At 38.5% G+C, this 20,424-nt stretch overlaps 1 protein-coding gene across 2 annotated transcripts in view; it reads left to right on the forward strand.

Annotated features, from left to right (window-relative positions):
• The window catches only part of PGS1 (phosphatidylglycerophosphate synthase 1), a 2,908,952-nt gene that overhangs the window by 2,212,133 nt on the left and 676,395 nt on the right, over positions 1 to 20,424 (forward strand). The window lies entirely within an intron of this gene.

Below are 20,424 nucleotides of genomic sequence, written 5' to 3' on the forward strand. Positions count from 1 at the left end.
ACAAGGTTTCTACTCAAGACTTTTCCTGGTACCCAGAAAAGACAACTCATGGCGTTCTATCCTGGACCTGTCTACCTTAAACACATTTTTGGTGATTTCAAAATTCAAGATGCTAACTCTTCACCAGTTGCTTCCTATGCTAGGCAAAGATGCCTAGTTGGCAACACTCGATTTAAAGGAATCCTACCTACAAATCCCAATCAGGGAATCTTGCAGAAAATGCCTACGCTTCAAAGCAGGTTACATGCACTATCAGTTCTCTGCACTGCCCTTTGGCTTATCTACTGCGGCCAGGGTATTCACAAAGTGCCTAGCTCCAGCCATTGCATTTTGCAGGCAAATAAATATTCAAATATACCCATACCTGGATGATTGTCTAATTCAGGCAGAAAGCCAGGACATACTTTTGAATCATCTGGCATTTGTACAAAAGGTACTAACTTGTCTGGGGTACATCATAAACGAAAATAAATCACACCTGGTACCCTGTCAACAAATTATATTCCTGGGAGCAAGCCTGAATATATCTTCCCAGATGGCTTTCCTCACACCAGAGAAACAAATTAATTTGACAACCTACTTCAGTCTAATGGCCACAAAAACCCTGCTATCTGCAAGGCAAATACTGCAAGCCTTGGGGTTCATGGCCTCCTGCATTCTTCTAATTCCATATGCAAGACTGCATATGAGGAAACTACATTGTTATCTAAAAAGCCTATGGTGTCAATATTCTCAGGATCTAGAAGCAATGATTCCTATTATACCTTGCCTATGGTTAGACTTCCTTTGGTGGGCAGAGGCCTGCCACCAAAACGAGGGACTACCATTCACTCTACCCCCTGCCGCCAAACCCTAACAACAGACGCATCAGACTATGCATGCGGGGCTCACCTGGCAGGGAAGTGCATTCAGGGCAAATGGAACCCAAGTCAAATGCACCTGCATATCAATCAAAAAGAAATGTTAGCTGTACAGAATGCTCTGACAACTTTCAAGGACCGCATTCTTCCAGGACAATTAATGGTAAAGACGGACAACACCACTGTTATGTGGTACATAAACAAGCAGGGGGTACCCATTCTTACCCCCTCTGCAGACTAGCCATGGCGCTGTGCAACACAGCCTTGAGCTACCAAGTGCATCTACAGGCTCAGTTCCTGCCAGGAAAACTAAATTCACTGGCAGACGGACTAAGCAGAAACCTCATAGACCCACACGAGTGGAAACTGGAACCAAAGACTTTCAACATGTTGACAAACAAATGGGGGAGCTCAGATATAGACCTGTTTGCCTCCCCCAGAACTACCAATTGGACAAATTTTGCACAAGGACTCCCCACAAACAAGCTTGGAAAGTGGATGCTCTGTCATTCAGCTGTAAAAACCTATCAGTTTATGCCTTTCCTCCTCTGCCTCTCCTCTCCAAAGTACTACTAAAGATCAAACAGGACAGACCAAGGATGATATTGATTGCACCAGACTGGCCACGGCAACACTGGTACCCCCTCTTGCGCAGTGTGTCACTGCTGGCTCCATGACTTCTGCCTCAGACCCCTACCCTGTTGTCACAGCAGGAGAACCAGATTCTGTACCCTCAGCTTCAAACCCTGAACCTGGTAGCCTGGCTAATTACCTAATCTCTCCATTACCATCCCTCAGTAAACAAGTGTTGGATATCATTTTAGAGGCAAGGAGGCCTAGTACTAGAAAATCTTATGCTGAAAAATGGAAAAGATTCTGTGCCTGGAACCAATCTCAAGGGATGGGCACAGCAGTGCCCAACTTACCTCAGATTCTTCAATACTTAACTGAGATGCTTCACAAGGGCCTTTCTTTTTCCTCCATCAGAATTCACGCCTCAGCCATTTCAGCTCATTATAACACAGAACCATCCCTCTTCTCTCATCCACTGCTCAAGCAGTTCCTCAGAGGGTTCAAAAACTTAAGACCACCCAGGAGAGCCCCAACTCCAGCCTGGGACCTTAACTTTATATTGGAGAAACTCACTCTTCCTCCTTTCGAGACAGCTGCAAGTGCAGATTTAAAATTCCTTTCTTGGAAAACAGCCTTCCGTTTAGCAATTACTTCAACAAGAAGGGTATCTGAATTACAGGCCCTTATGGCAGTGGTGCCTTTCATCATCTTTCATGCAGACAGGGTGTCCCTCAGAACCAATCCCTCCTTCATGCCCAAGGTGGTATCCAGTGTGGCTCTTAATCAGTCCATTCATTTGCCAACATTCTTTCCTAATCCACAGAACAAAGGAAAACAGATACTGCACTACTTAGATGTGCACAGCCAACTTAGATTTTACTTGGACAGGACTAAACCTCAAAGGAAATCTGAACACCTGCTGGTGGCATTTGCTGCAGGGGCAGAGGGGAAGGCTATTTCAAAGCAAACCATTTCTAAATGGATAGGCCATTGCATTCATTTCTGCTATAAACACCCTCGGAAACCTATCCCACAGGGGATCAGACCCCATTCAACCAGGGCTGCATCTACCTCCACAGCCCTTCTGAGAGGTGTCACTACCAGGGACATCCTAGAAGCTGCTACGTGGAGTTCTGTACATACTTTTCACCAAGCATTACCATTTGCCAATTTCCTCTAAAACCAGAGCTGGCTTTGTCACTGCAGTCTTGCAGAGCCTTATAGCTGATCCTAATGCTATCTAAATTCCTCCTCCCATCCTTAGCTTTGGGAATCTACCCAAATGTGATGACTGCAACAGTGAAATATGAAGAACATAGTACAGTTGTGTACACTTACCATAAATGTAGATGTTCGAGTGTATTCACTTTTGCAGTCCTGGTTACCCTCCCTCCAGCCCCCTGACTTCTTTTGGCTATGCCTCTACTCTCCTTTACTATGCTTAAAAGCTTTTTGGTGTATTTGCTTTTTTGTTGGAGGTATAACCTTGTGTGTGTGTAATATATATATATATATATATATATATATATATATATATATATATATATATATATATATATATGGGTCTACCTGACAACACCGACGCGCTACAACACCGACAACGAAATCACCAACACCACAAAACCGAAAGTTCAGAAACATGAAACGTCACATACCCGACAAACCACAATCCTGACACTCAACAAACAAAACAAATCCCCTGTCCAAAAAGCACACACACAACACAAGCACACCAAAAACCTTACAAACCTACACTGAACCTTACATACACAACTGTCTATGCACTAACCTTACCCAAACCCTAACAATAAGGTCCGTCACTATCGCACACTCACCTAACCTAACTCACTTAACCCGCCCCTATCCCTAATGTCTGTCAGTATCGCACACTCACCTGACCCGCGCCCTATCCCTAACTCACTTAACCTGCCCCTAACCCTACAGATTGTCGTTGTCACACACTTACCTTACCCACACCCTGACCCTAACGTCCATCCCTATCGCACACTTACCTTTACATGTCGGTGTTCTCAGCGTCGGGATTTTCAACTGTCAGTCTTCTCCGTTGTCGATCTTCCGGTGTCGGTGTTCTCGTCGTCTGCGTTTTGAGATTACGGCGTTTTCAGGTAGACCCTATATATATATATATATATATATATATATATATATATATATATATACATATATTTTTTTTTTTTTTTTTATTGCTTCCCATTAAGGGAGCACCTGACATCTGGGGCAAGAAAAACTGATGTAATGGCATCAGCTGCATGTTTTATACCCCTGACTACCTGACGTCACGGAAGAAGAGACAGCAACTGACGCAGGACCCAAGACTTTGTTACTCAGGCTGACTGAGGGCTACTGCAAGCAGATAACCCAAATATAATGACTGCAACAGTGAATACACTCGAACATGTACATTTATTGTATGTGTACACAACTGTACTTTCTCCACTCAGTTGGGATGAAACTGGTACTCAGGCTTTGGTTGAATAGGGTGCCTAATGGTGCTGCAATTTCCTACCTGAGTTCATGTAGGATGCAGACTGTGATGTTATTAGGTCCCATGGAGGCTGTATTTTTTGCCTTTGAGAGGGCAGTGATGACTTGCTCCATAGAGATATGGGGAGGCGGGCAGATACTGGGGATGTCCTGATTTACTGATAGAGGACAGAGGGGTGAAGTTTTCAATGAACCTGTTTGCCAGCAGGTTGGCTATATCTACGGTGTTTCTGTATGTGGTGTCCTTGACCGCCATTTCTGAGCAAATCTGAGTGCTTCCTTTGAGATTGCAGACATATGTGAAGAAGGCCTTATGATTGTCTTTAGGAGATGTGGCCAATTTGGACTTGAAGTTTGCTTTGGAGAATTTCACTAGTGCTCTTATTTGCTTGTTCACAATAAGGAGAGATTGCTTCCAATTAGGCACCTGTTCCTTCTTGTTCCTGGACAGCATTTTTTTTTCCTTTTAATATAGAGTTTATTTATTGCAGATACCAGACTGGATTACTCTTCCTTGAGTAGGATGATTTTTGCCCTGTCTGGTATTCCTGATTCCATGTAAGTATATAAATGCTCATATTGTACTTTGGTGTAGGTTTGGACATATGTGCCAGTTCCTGTGGAGAGGGAGGGGACTTTGAAGCTGTTTATACCTTCCTTCAGGAGGTTTTAATCAGCTTTAAAGTTTTTTTGCTTGACCCTAGCTGGCGGGGGGGGGGGGGGGGGGGGGTAGATGGTGACTTCAAAAGTGACCATTTTATGGTCAGATCTTATCAGGGAGGATGACACTGTAGGGATGCTGCAGTGGTTACTTATGTTTGTTAATACCAAGTCCAAGATATTATCACCTCTTGTCGGGGTATCGACCAGCTGGTCCAAGACATTTGCATTGACGAAATCAAGGAATCTCCTGTGTGTTTTGGTGTGAGTAGTTCTTCCAGTCTATGGTTGGGTAGTTAGTCACCCAGGATCAGGTTAAAGGACACTGTCTCATGACTAAAATTGCACTTCTGTCTCGGACCGAAGCTGAAAACATTGCCACCCACTTTGCTAATCACCTCCCTGTTTGTGACATCAACAATGATGTTCTAACAATCCCACCCATGATGGTATTCAGTTGTTTTTTTTTTAAAGGTGGACAAACCTGTATTCCACTCATATTTTACTTCCCTCTGGAATAAGACATTCAGTACTAGTGTTCCCTGCTTTACACAGTGCTCCATACTTGTTTCTGCCTTGTTTTTTGAATAAGGACAAAAATAATAATGTCTAGCAAAAAGAAAGTTCCTAGAATAAAAATGCCCAGTGTTACATACATTTTCTGAAGAATATGTTCTCTGAAACTCAAATGCCTGTCATTTAGTAAATCCAATACTTATTGATGTGCCAGAAAAAATTCAGAAACCCACAAAATTGCTGAGGAACAGAGTCAAAATGTGAGAGGAAAATCTGAACAGTTGAGAGGCATGAATTTGCATGAGCCGATCTCAGTGCTTACCCAGTGAGACTAGATGCTCCCGGTCTCCAGATATGTTTTTTTTCAATACATTTTATAAATGCTCCCCCTGCCTGTGTCAGTAGTGCAGCTAGGGTGTGTGGACAGGGAAAACGCGATCATGTGATTACGATCTTTCATTAATGCAATATTGACTTATAAAAGCCGGTGTTACATTTCCGGTTAAACCTGAGAGCTGTTGTGCTCTATGTGTGGTCTAAACTGTAGCATCTGACAACTTAGTTTTGGCCTTTTGGGAGAAACAGTGTGTATTAGGGCAGCATCATGAATGGTCAGATAAGTTATGCTTAAGGATTTTGTGGACTTTTTTTTTTGCTGGGGCGGGGATTATTGGATGAGTTAATGACATTCGTGAATTACTAAGAATCTACCACTACATTTTTAAAGTTTTTTATGAGACACACTAATACTGAGCTAGATTTTCTGGATGTGAGGTTTATACTGGATATACCCTATACAGAAAAGAATGTTGGAGAAATAGCTTTTTAAGACAAGATAGCATGCATCCCAGATTTACTTTTGACGATACAGTGGCAGCATAGCCGGCTTTAGGCACCAGTGAACCCTGTGGTCGCTGGGGGCCCCCTATTCCTGGAGGGCCCCCAACCACAGCAATTTATCTGAAAATTGATATTTTATATTATGTCTGTAAAACCAACAAAAGCTAGTACAGCAGTCCTATATACTTACTAAACCAGGTGGTGGTGGTGGTGGTGGTGGGGGTAATAACTCTTATTTATATCTCCTTTAAAATTCAAAGATATTCTGGCTACAGTAACAGTGTGTTATCAAGTAACAGGCTTCACAATTCCATTAAATATTTTGCCACTGACATTGTGCCCCTAGCTTAGTTAAATCCTGCTGGTGGACACTGTCTTCACTAAAATTAACAACATAGCCTGCTTTAGGTACCTGCAATACCCGTGGCTGCTGGGCCCCCCTTAATCATTCTTGACTGTGGAAGGGGCCCCACAAAAGCTGCTTTTGGTTGTGGAAAAATGAGGAGAAAAAATATACTTATTTCCTGATCATGCAATTTTACCTTAACAAGGCTATGATATGACCCTTTCAGGATACCACTGATAAACATGAGAAAAGTAAGCACTAGACAGATCAGCAAACAGCCAAGAGTGACTGATCTCAGTGCACACCTTGGATTTTGAAGCTTTCCAAGCTTTAAGAATGGTTTTCTCTTTCAGGGAGTTTTATAAATCAGAATACAAGATACTATAAAATTCAAGTTTGTTGCTAAACAGTTCTGTGCAATGCCAAAAATAATTGCAGAATAAAGGCTCAAAATCAGGAACATGTTTTAAGTATTACTCTAATTCACTTAAAAAGCTAATAACACCTTTTGCATCAACATGCATTTTTTTGGACAATAAGAAGTTAAAACTCTGATGTCTGAATTTATTGACTGAAATCCTGAATAATTTACCAGCAAATCAAACTTTTTATGAAAAGAGCAAAATTATGAGGCAAAATCAGTAAAGGTCTCTGAAATCAGGCAAAGTGACATGTATGCATTACTCCTCAACACAGACAGCCTAAGGCATAGGCCAACTAGGTGTCTGCCTAGGGCACCGCTCTAGCAAGGGCGCTTTTCCAGTATTTATTTGATGTAGGTAGACAAGGATGGGGGCACTGGATGGTGTGGGGGGGGCTCCGTGGAGCCCTTTTGCCTAAGGCACCAGTTGACTTAAGGCCGGTCCTGCTCCTCAATGAGGCAAATAATAGTGACCTTATCCCTGCTGCTGTTTGTTGACTGCTAAACAGCAGTCGCTGATCTGGTGTGGCAGTGCCAGTGTACCAGTGTTGCACAATGTATTGCTATTTGCTGAAGCAAGTGCGAAGCTAGTACTGATATGCCTAATGCGTGTAATAAATATCACTGATTTTTATCTGTGCACACACACACACTCAATAATGCCAGGATACATACATTATTCTTCTAGGTATCAGTAAAAAATGCAGCCAACAAGTAACTATATTTCAAAAGTAAGGCCTAAAATATATTACAGAACATTCAGACACTTAGCTCTAAGAAGAGTCTGGTTGCCCCACTCCCCAGACTGTATAAATGGATACAGGGGGGCTCCCTTAATCATCCTTGACTCTTGTGGGGACCCCCACAAAACTTGGTGCTGGTTGGGGAAAAATGAGGAGGAAAAATGTAATAACTTTCTGATAACACTCTTTAACCTAAAGAAAGCTGTGATAAGATCCTTTTAGGATAAAGTTGATAATGGCCTCTTCTCTTAACCACACCCATTCAAAAACCAGCCCTGCTGACATGTGTTAACAGAAAGTTGATGTAGGTTATTGGGGGGGGGGTGCTGGGGATTGTGTGGTTATTACTACTTTAATTTTCATCACAGTCAAACCTTAGTGGTGTGTACAGGAGGTCATTATAAGTTGTGTTTGGGCTGGGGACAGTGTAGTCATTTTTTCTTTTACTTTTCTCATAGACCTAAGAGGTGTACAAAGAATGTTACTATAGCTTGAGTAGGGGCAGTGTACTATCTAGGAGCAGTACAGTGGAATACATTACTGTAATCATTATGTTTTTTTGACTTTCACACATCAGTTACGTATACAAGTGGCTGCCTTTGGGGGTTGGGGTGAGGAGGTATGCTATGTATGTCAGCAGACACTTGAAATACATGCCTGCACAATTTGAACCTCTGCTTCCATCCCAGTCTAACACCAGAGGGATACATAGGCATTTACTGTCTTTATTTGGGGGGTGAGGTAGGCAGACTGTATTCCCAGATAGGACCTGAGTATCCTCACAACAATTGTCTTGCTAGTTTATTATGAGCTACTATTTTGTCATCTTTAAACATTAAGTCTTGGTCACAACTTAGGTCTTTCTTGAAAGAAAAAAAACAAAAAAAAGACAAAGTCTTTTCTTACTCATAATTTTTGTTTATAATTTTTGTTTAGACCACTGTTGGATTAAAAGGTTGGGAAAATGCTCTAAAACACATCCCAGAGAATCTGTAACCCTTATAGCTTCTGGAGCCACCTACTTAATTGAGTTATTTCTTACATTGTTATTACTCCTCTGTCTTGGACATGAAAGATGTGTTGAAATCATGCAAGGACAACTAAAGCTGAACCATACTGAATTTCTTTCCTTAATCATAATTTCTGTTCAAGCCATCACTGGATTAAAAGATTGTCTAAAAATTAAAAAAAAAATTAAAACGCACATTAGAGCACATAGAAAGTCATAGCTTCTTGAAAAAGCTGAAGAGTAAGGCAAAATGTGAGTAAATGAAGAAAAAAGTAACATGTATGCTATGGTGAGCCCACAATGTAGGGAAAATGGAGGGAGCACTGAAGGATGTGTGTATGGGGGTGCTGAAACAGAGGGCAGTGCCTAAGGTCCAATTTCAGATAAGTCCAACCCTGTCCATAAAGTTACTGTAATGTATCATTGTTGCAGCTAAATGCTGTATCTGTGAATGCCCCTTTGTGAGATGGGCCAACATAGTGTGGTACTGGTACATAAGCCTGTTGTAATGTAAAAGCATTGTAGCTACAGGTCATTCTGTGTGTACTACTGGTAAAAGTTTGCAGCATGAATTAAAAGGTTGCTTAGGAGGGATGGCAGTGACATGGTAATACTTAGACTGAAAACGCCTAGGGGCCCCCAACCTGACCCTGACACTTGCTGGGGGCCCCCAAAATGCTAACACCGGCCCTGAGTGGCAGGGCATTTAGGTAGGATTTCTAGGTTATGTACGGAGGAAGATATGTTTGAAGCAGAGGTAGAGAATTTGAAGCATAACTTTATGATGAGAGGGTATGACAAACACAGGGTTGAGCAGGTCATTCAGGATAGAAAAGGATAAAGGAAAGGTAGGATTTGTCTTTGGTTAGCTCACGGGAGTGTGAAGAAAAATAGAGCTAATATCCCTGAAATGCATGAAAACAAGATGAGGCTTATGTTTACTTACAGCAATAATATACACGTAGTCTGTGATACAGTAAGACGAAATAGGAAGATTATTCTCTCAGATGAGACAATAAAGACGATGGTGGGGGAAGAACCATGTCTTGGGTTTAGGAGAAATAAAAACTTAAAATATCTGTTATGCCATGAAGAAAAAAAGGGACTGGGCTTTATACCTACACAGAAGGGCACTAGACCTTGTGGATCCTACAAGGCATGTACATATATTAATTTGGAAACAGCCTTTGTACATCCCAGTACTGGGAAGATATACAGTTTTCATGCACATGCCAGTTGTAGAACAATGAATGTGATATATCAAAGTACCACAAACTGCAGACCAGCAACACGAAATATAAGAAAGAAGATTTAATGAAATCCAAATCACATGAAAATTCTCTAGCGCCTCGGCCACTTGCCTTTAACAGAGTATATCTACCCATATACATCAAGTGTATTTATATATTTAACAATGCTCATATTAATCAATTAAACCTTAAAGGTATAGCATTCACACAAAACTTTTCCATACACATTCTTGATTAAGTCCCATAGGGTTCATTGTATTAAATTTTAAAATCAAGAATGCTTCCTTTTTTCTTAAAATATATTTAATCTGTTCTTCATTCATAAACTTACTATTCATAATACTATCTAAAACTGTTACTATTAGCCCATCTGGGCTCCCCTTATGATACTTGTTAAAATGTATAGCTACAGGACTAGTCTGTTTATTATTTTTAATGTCCCTGATATGTTCCTTTATTCTACATGAGAATTGTCTTTTAGTCTCTCCAATATAAAATTTGTTACAGGGGCATTTAAGTCCATATATAACTTTTTCAGTTTTACAATTAAAATATCCATTAGTTTGAAAATCAATACCATTAATTTTAGAAAAATTCACACTAATATATTTACAAATACTACATCTCCCACATGCCACTGTACCTCTTATATCAATTGTTTTTACTACAGTACTATTAGGCATATGAAATCTACTATGAACTATAAAATCTTTTATATTCCTACCTCTTTTAAAGGAGAAACACAACCTTTTATGTTCTAAACAATCAACTTCTCTCCTAACTATTTTCCAGCTATTTTTAACTGCTTCTAAAATATCTTTAGTTAATACTGAGTACGTAGTAGTAAAATATATATCTTCGTGGTTCTCATTTTTATTTCTATTTATATTACTTCTGTAATTATACACAATTTTTTTGTTACATAGTACTCTATTTAAGCTATCATGTAATTCTACCTCAGAATATCCCCTCTCTTGAAACCTATTAAAACTATCATATAATTCCCTTTTCCTACCGTCTAAGTTGTTGCATAGTCTTTTAACTCTCATAAATTCTGTGTAAGGTATGGATTTGATAGTATGTGGGGGGTGGTAACTATCACCATATAAAATACCATTAGCATCTGGAAATTTCCTATATAAATGAGTAATGATATGAGAATCATCTTCTCCTTGTAACACTACATCCAAATAATGTACCTTACTTCCCTTTTGTAAACCATCAAATTTTACCCCTACATTATTTTTCTGTATTTCATTTATAAATTGATCTACTAAATCTGCACCACCTCTGCAGATAAAAATGAGATCATCAATATATCGAAAATATCTCACAACAAATTTTCGAAAAAATTGATTAGTATAAATATACAAATTTTCAAAATGACCCATAAATATATTAGCATAACTAGGGGCAAATGGTGCCCCCATTGCTGTTCCTTGAGTTTGTTTGTAAAGACTCCCATCAAATTCAAATATATTATTTTGTAAACACATCATAATTAATTCAAGAACATATTCAGTAACTGGATTTTCACCTAAAAAATATTTAACAGCCCTTATACCATCTAGATGATTAATAATGGTATATAAGCTGATAACATCTAATACTACAAAATACATATCTTTTTCCCACCCTATATTATCAATTTTATCCAAAAATTCAAATACATCTTTTATATAGGATGGTAATTTCTTAACTGTAGATAACAAAAATTCATGTAAAAAACAAGATATATTGTGTAGAAAACTACCACTGGCTGACACAATAGGTCGTCCAGGGGGATCCATTAAATCTTTGTGAATTTTAGGAAGGCAATAAAAACATGGCATTCTAGGATTTTTTATAACAAATTTCTCCTGTATATCCTTCACTGAAAAATAATACAATCTATGCCCTTTATTTATTAAGTCATTATAATCTGTTTGAGCTTTTAAATAATCAGCAATATCAATTTTTTTATATATTTGATCATTATTTAAATGTGCACAACACATAGATACATACTGAATATAATTTAGCACAACCAACTTTCCCCCTTTGTCAGCGGGCTTAAATAGCAATTTATCATTATGACTTAATTTATTTAAACATTGCCATTCTTCTTTGTCTAAATTATATCTAACATTCTTTTTATTTTTCAAAAATGTAAAAAATTCCTTTTCCACATTATAACTCAGAGAAATATTAAAGTGTTTAATACTATCATTCCTACAAAAAGGCATGAAATCACTTTTAACCTTAATATTCTCCGTATTTAATTTACAATAGGCATTAAAGTCTTCAGTAGAATGGCAAGAATAAAAACTATCCATAGAACTAAAAGAATCATTATTCACATCATCACATGTAACATTTGTAATACCATCAGTATTGAAATAATCTATCAAATTTAACTTACGAGTAAAACGAAACACATCACCTTTTAATTCATGTAGCCTGGGCAAAACAGTAGGTACATATTTTAAACCCCTTTCCAAAACGGCAATGTCACAATCTGTTAACTCATATCCTGATAAATTAACTACATACTTACAGCTAGAACAACTAGCATCAAGAAAATTAGTCCCATTTCCCCCGTTTATTTGTCCGTTGATATGTTTTATATTCTGTATAATACCCCTGTCCTGTACCATTCCAGCTCCGTTTACGACCTCTTGGAGCTCCACGAAAGTTATTTAAAAAACTACTATTACCAACTGGTGGTAGTCCTGGAAAGTCTTCGGCATCCGTTTCCCCTTCCATCACAGATGTACCACTTTCGCCTGATGTAAATGCTCTATTCTCCTTGTTCGCGTACTGCTTCTGTCGTTCAAACTGCACATGTGACTTTTTAGCTTTAGGATTGGTTGCCACTACAAAAGCACGTTTACTATCGTAATCACGTAGATCACGAATCAATTTAGTTCTTTTTCTGTCAATCAAATCTTGTTCATACCCCACTAATTGTTCATTAGTTTTAATCAAAAATTGTTGTAGTTCTTCATGAGATATTTTGTTGGTAATATCTCTACATAAATTTTTAATCTCATCTCTCAATTTTTGTTTTTTGAACAAGTCTCTTTCAACTAGAATACGTACCCATTCTAGACTGCATCTATGTGCAGCCGCAACCCATCTCTCATGAAACTGCCGTTCCTCCACAACTGTAAGATCAAACGGAGTGGAGGGATTTTTTTACAGCTCTGAGTTCGCGAGGAGTAATTTCAAGCTCTTCATATCTCTGCATACTTTGCGAATTCAGAAACACTGCAGTCTCTTTGAATACTCTCTGGGAAGATATACAGTTTTCATGCACATGCCAGTTGTAGAACAATGAATGTGATATACCTTGCTACATGTAAAGCATGTGTAAGTTTTTATGTAAGTAAGACTAATTGTATGCTTAAGAATAGGATACTAAACCATTTGTCTTCCATTAGATTGCAGAATGAGCACAATGCTTTAGATCAGCACATTTCACAGCATCCAGGGCATGATTTTAAATTTAATGGCATACAGAACATACACAAAAGTTTTAGGGGAGTGGACCTGATTAATGAAATGGAATATCAGGAATCTAAGTGGATTATAGAAATTACAGCACACAGATTTCCTGGCCTTAATGATGTAATTCCCCTTTAAACCAGCCCTGAGGAGAAGGCAAGTTAAATACGGATCCATGATTGGTTAATGTTTTGTACAAAAACAGTTTTTTCACCATTAACAAATTATCTGATGAAGGTCACTAGCCTGAAAGCGCTCATCACAGTTTGTAGCATCGTTGTTTTTATTCAGTGTTTTTAAACAGACTGATTAAATGTTGGATTCTCATCTCGTGGTAGTTGCGGCCTTTGCTTTATGTTTATTTTACTTTTGTTTGGGCTATACAACCTTGGTAAGGTCACTTCTGTACTTTTCTTGAACTATATACATAGCTTTATTATCACTTGCTGAAGATATCAGTCTCCACTGAAAATTAAGTTTCTTAAAATTTGTTGCAGTACTTAAAACATTGAGTAAAGATATAAAAATAGTCACACAGTTTTCAGTTTGTGGTAAGAGAAGCCCGAGTCAATTGGTTTGCATGCTAATTGTTCTAAAATTGCTACAGTCGTCCTTGTATTTCTGTTAAGTGTGATCTTGGACATAATGGGTTAAACAATGGATGCCAACAGAGGTGAAAATGGTCATATCCAACTTGATGAGATGATAAGTACATTGGTTTCTGCCTTGGTATTGACTTTCATTTCATTGAATAAGAGGCGTTTAAGATATCTTATGCATTTCAATGTATGTATTTTTCTGCATGTGTTAACCAGCGTAATCTATTCATGCATTCATTACAAAGTAGTAAAGTCCGATGTTATTTAGGTGCATCATGTGGAGAGGCAAGGCTTGGGTTAATTGTTTGTGTTAAATACTGTTGTGTGAAATAATATGTGTATCGCTTTCTACAGAATTCCACTCATTTGTGGAACTCACAGTCATAATGGAAGGTTGGACAAGAGGTTCATGCAGCCTTTTTTATTAAATGACTACTTTTTTAAAGAATTTAACTTTGTGTGGTTGGTGACAGTGGGATTTTAAATGACTGTCATGATTTGCTATAGGTGACCTGAGTTTTGGAGTAAGTTTTACAGATAATGACGATATTCTACTGTTTAAACTTTGCTGTAGAATTTGTACAAGTCATCTGGAGAAGCAGTCAGTTTTGTAGGAGATGGCTGCTCGAAGAATTAATAGGACTTGCTTAGACTACAAACTTGGACATTACAGATAAATAAACATTTTTATGTTTAGGAGATTCTGATTTTAACTGTGATACTGATGGCACCTCTTGTGTTTGTATTCATTATTGTAGAATTTTAAGTAGACTAGGTATTTGATGTACTTTGTGTTTCCATGTCACATGGTTTCTGTAGTGTAAAGTTTTGTATTATAGGTTTAATTTTTTACAGGTTGCTAGTTTTCATGCTCTCTGAGTGTGCAGTAATTTCAGTGTGTGTTTGTGTTAATACAGGAATCTCATTTACATTGCTAACTGGCTATTTTTTCATTGATTGCTTGAGAGTCTGGTTTTCTAGGAGGTTTACCATGTTCTTTTTGCTTTGCTCTGCAGGATTTAAGCTCAACTGAGAAGATGTGGTAATTGTTGAATGCTTTAGTGTGGCTTATTAGTTAGGTATTTTATACAATATTTATTGTGTTTTCCTTTTGTGGGTAGTGACAATAAGTTCAGAATTAGTTTTGTTGAGGGGTTGTGAAACCAGAGTTGTCACTTCACCTCCTGTGCTGTATGTGGCACTGATTATGGCCATGTTTTTTTGCTCAGATACTGGGTAGGTTTTCCTGCTGGCTCAATTGAAATAACGGTCCGCTGCACACAACAACATGACTCCAGTGAGACATTCTGGTACATGCTTACAAGCCTACTAAAGGATGTTAAAGGTTAGTACATGTTTTTATGTATGACATTATTTGAATTGTCTTTCATTATTTATGTCAAATCTTGAATTTGATATATATGTTGTAGGAAGAAATAAGTATGAATGATTTATTCAGTGTATAGTTGTGCATAACTAGTAGGTTCATAGGTTTTTTACTAGACTAATGACCACCACACCAGAGTCTTTACAAGTCCAAAATCAGGTATAACTTTTAAATATTACCCTAATTCATGTTAGTAGGATAATAACATGATTTTAAACAACATGGATTTTTTAAAGAGCAAGAAGTATGAAACTATAATGTCTGACATTAAAGAGTGACTGTAGTCTTCAGTGATTTCCCGGAAAATAAAAACATTTATATAAGGAGAAGGGTAGTAATATGAGGCAAAATCAGGGATAGTTTAGGATAATTTAATGACCAGTAATATTGCTTTCATATTTTTTCAGTCTGATGATTTCTGTTGTGATGTGTGGGGGGGGGGGGCACTTATTTCCACAGATGTCCTTATCTGTGTGTAATTTTTTTCTTGGTTTTCATTTGGGTTCTTGTTGCAATCACAATATTTATATTATATTATATTATATTATAATATATTATATTATACTATATTACTGGGGTGAAGGCAGAGGAAACATTTGTAAGGATGAGGTCAAGCATGATATTTGTCTGATGTCTGACTACCAGGAGACTCTAACTGGGTAGGTGTCCATTTTTAGGCGATATTTAAGTGTATTAACCCACCAGTTAGTCTGTGCAGGAATGGGCGTGTCCTGTTGGATTGACAAGGCGGAGAGCAGAGTTTCAATATGTAAATACACCAGTTCATGCACACAGTGAACTCCATCCTCATCAAAATTATTACTTTCTCCTTTTTCAGGGGGTGCCCTCCACACACCCCCCGCTGAACAAGTGTTATGCAATGGTGCTGGTATTGCAAACAATTTCAGCCTTTAATAACAGTATCGTTTAGATAAACAGTTTTGTGGTGTGAACTCTGCCCTATTGACTGACTGAAATGTGATGTACAGCAGGCATTTTAGTTTTATGCCCCTAGTAAAACATTTATTTTTTGGTAGTGAATGTCTACAGTAAAATATTGGGTTGCTTTCGGCACAGATGCGAATATTAATTACATTGCAATGTGTCAGACGAGGTTTGGGCGGGGCTTGCTACTGTACATCTGGTGGGTTAATAAACTTCAGTTTCACCCATTTTTATTGGAGGCTCAGGGAGAAAAGTTCAACAATATTTCAAAAGCATTTTGAAAACAGTTTTAAATGCCTCAAAAATAAAACAAAACATCTACAGTTTAATTATACCAAATTGGACATAATGTGACAAAATTAGTTAAAACAAAGACAGCTTATATAACAAAAATGTAATTATTAGAAACGTTTTTGACTGTTTTTAGAAGTTAAAGGTAAACTAGTATAATACATACAGGAATTGCAATATGAAATCAAGGAAATGATAAGTTATTACATATCTAGATAAAGTGAGGAAGTGAGTCAAAAGGGGGACTCAGAAGGTGTAAGATATGAATAAGAACTTGTTCGTATTTAGAAATATTGTTATCCTGAGGTTGAGCAAAAATGGAGATACATTTTGGCTAAGAACTATTTCAGAATGTTTTTTGAAGGACTGAATGGAGGGTATTGATCTGATGGATATAGGTAAGGAGTCCCAGGCCTTAGAAACATGGTATAAATATAGATCATCCCCTGCAGATTTGATAGGGATGTGAACAGAAAGGTTTTTCCTCACTGAGTCATACTGATGGAGTACGAACATAGTTGTATAGAATGGTATTTATTTAGTGTTAGACTAGCGGATAGTTGCTGGATAATGTTGTAGGTAGGAAGAAGCTCTTGTGTGTGTTAGTTAATGGGTTAGTTCTAACCAATTCAGTACTATACAGTAGTGGGTTTTGAATGGGGCATTTGCTGCAAATTTAACCACTTTGTTATAGCATTGCTCAAAGTTTGCTTTTGCTGCTGCATTATATTAAACAAGTACCTTGCATTTAGTTCTGTACAGGCATGGGTGCGTCAGCAGTGATTGAGAGGGAAAATGGGGGTGGAAACGCGCAATGACTGGCAGGCCTGCTAATTCGCATGTCACATCATTTTTTTTTTTTTTTTTTTACTGAAAACTGATTAATATTCATGCACGAAATGAGCTCCATCCCCGTCAAGCAGCCGTTAGTGATTAACAGGAAGTAATTATTACTTTCACTCCTTGTTTTTGCAGGGGGTGACCCCTGCACCCCCCTTACCCCCTGGTTCTTTGCACAGGTGGATGCCTGAAAGACAGGTGACAAGTTAAGCTCTGAAAAAGTGCTGTGCAATGGTGCTGTTACCATTCCTTATAAAATATTCAGCCGGTAAAATGTAACACTCAATACAGTTTAGAGAAACTGTTTTGTAGTTTAACCTCTGCCTAATTGCATGAATGAAAAGTGACATCTGTGTCAAAGTAAAAAAAAACATAGAAACAAAAACCCACTCCTGTGCTCTTGTCCCGCCCACAGAACCCATTCATCAATATTCATGTCTGCAGTTTGGCCCACGAATGAATATTCAGCCGATTCCAGGAATTGTCGGCCTGGAGGAGTGTTTAGGGCGGGATTTGCTACTGCGCATCCTGCGAGGTACTTCTCTAATATTTTACGTTTGGTGCTGCCTGGAAATTAGTAAGAATGGGTGCTCCATAAACTAGTCAGGGCAGGTGCTAAGTTGTGGTGAGTGTAGCTTTAGTTGTGTTGGTGAGAATGTTTTTGGATCTCTAAAGCATTCCAAGTTTTTGGTGAGTTTTCCTATGCATGCACATTTCAAATGTAAGATTATAGGTTCATAGGTAAGGTAAGTACTAGGATAGCGGCTCTTGCTGGCCACATTATCTAGCTAATTTCCCTTTTTGTGTTCCCAATAGGTTATAGATTGCCCTTACCTGTTCCAAGGTTGATAATTAAATATTACCCCAATGAGAATAACTGGGATCATACCATAGATAATTTGAGTGGACATATGCATGGGGTAAAGCATTTAGGAGCTGCATCTGCCCATTTGTAGTACATGGGGAAGTTCTGGGGTACATTTTTTGTTTCCCATCCATATACCTTGGTTGCACTTGAAAGTGGACAAGGAGGAACTTTGTTTTCTGTGGATGGGGAGTCTGTTTCACATCAGTGATATCCTGTGCGAAATATACCTGTCCCTCCAAACTGTTCTATTAATGTTGCAGAAGAGGTTTAAATGCCTAGCAAAGCATTTCTTATGACATCTGACTTACTGATGTGCAGTAGATCCATTAGTAATAGGTCAGAGGATGCCTTCTATGCCAGACACAGGTCACGTCTTTGGAATCTCTAGGATACTGACTATACTGACAGGGGTTTCAGTCGGTCTACGTAGAACCTGTTGTTTAGGCCTTATATCCTTTCAGTAAGGTATCTTTGTGTGAGCTCCAGTTGTTGCATGTGTCTGAACACACACATGCCAAAGGAGACGTTATGTGCAATGATTGGCCCAGTCAAGGCTGAGTAAAGGGGGTCAAAGACATCCCTAAATCTAGACACAATCCCTTTGTAGTACAATATAGAAGGACTTTCTTACAACAATAGACACTTGTTGGTCAAAATTTAAGTCACTGTCCACATAGGTTCCCAAATCCTGAACAACTGGGTCAAGTCTTAGGGGCATATTGTCAGTGTGGTAGTTCCCAGGGGTACATGACTTCCCAAAAGATACAGTAATAGAGTTTTCGGTATTTAGTTTTAGACCATGATTTTGACACCAGTTATTTATTTGAGACAATCCTCCCTGCAGGATGGCCAAGTCATTTGAGGATTCAGTGACTGCTCCTAGCTTTCAGTCATCTGCAAACTTAGTTGTCATCATCCACTTTTGTCATTACTATTAGTACGGTGGTGCTGCGGTAGCGTTGTCGCCTCACAGTAAGACGTTGTCCTGTTCGATTCTCAGCTAGAGCGTCTTCTGTGTGGAGTCATGCGTGAATGGGCGTACCTTCGTTGAAGGTTGTGTGTCAGGGCCCGCAACTCGGCACGTAAAAATCTACTGCCAATCATTAGCGGACCAGAGTTCCGCTGTGGCAACCTCTAACCGGGAAAAGCCGAAAGACACAACAACAACATTAGTACTATTATCATTATTTTTATTATTCATTATTACTTATAATCATTCATTGTCCTCCCTCATTATTTGCTATTAGAAGTGATTTCAGATGGGATATTATTAAGTGAGAGGATTTTAAATGTTGTCTTTCATGAGAGAGCTCTGGGGGAAATGGTAGTATTTGGGGGGGGGTGAGCGGTTGTTAGTTACAAAGCCATGTTTCAGTGTCTGTTACAACTTCCTGAGTACTTTTTTGGAGGTATGCCAGGTTATCTGATACACGTATGAGTGTGAAGTCATCAGTGTATTGTAGTAGTAAAGCCTGTTGTGTGGATCAGTGGGGGGTGCTAGTGTGTTAAAGAGAAGGAGACCAAGGATAGAGCCTTGTGGTACACTCATGGTGACTGGGATGCATGGAGAGAGGGTGGAGTGCCATTTTTCTAACTGATATCTATTGGAGAAATAACTCTTGAACCATAGAAGGATACTCTGTGATGGACCTAATGTGGACATTTGAAGCAGAAGTTTGCTGTGGCAAATTGTGTTTAAGTCTTTAGACCAGTATAGAAATAAGGGGGATACTAGTTTGTCGTTATCTCTTTATTAACAGTACCTATGAGGGTTAGAGGTGCAGTGTTAGTTATATGGGAAGTATGGAAGCCATGTTTTGCCAGTATTTCAGAGATGGTGGGTTTAGCATGATGGTTAATTTTTTCACATCATAAACACAGAGTACACAGTTTGATTCTGACTTCAGGGCAATTAGCCTGCTATTCGCACATGAACCTAAGGTCACTTTAGGTCTAAGGTTAGTGATGTCTGTTCAATTTCCTAGTTTGTATAGATAGAAAATATGTGATTGCTTCCAAAGAAAGGGAATATGGAATTCCTAGACTGACCTGTTTATAAGGATTGAGACAAGATGGGCGATGCTGTTGGGTGCTATTTTAAGGTACTTATTTGGTAAATCATCAGCTGAAGCTGAGCATGGTTTGAGTTGTTTTACATCAAATAAGAGCACTGGTATGAAGATGAAAGAAGATGTAATGATATATGGTTATTGGCCAGGGTTGGGATTAGATGTGTGAATCCTTGGTTAAGAACGCTATGCTATCTATGAAATAAGAGATTAATT

Source organism: Protopterus annectens, chromosome 4.part0 (assembly GCF_019279795.1).
Source record: "Protopterus annectens isolate FY-2018-M chromosome 4.part0, PAN1.0, whole genome shotgun sequence".
Classification (NCBI taxonomy): domain Eukaryota; kingdom Metazoa; phylum Chordata; order Ceratodontiformes; family Protopteridae; genus Protopterus; species Protopterus annectens.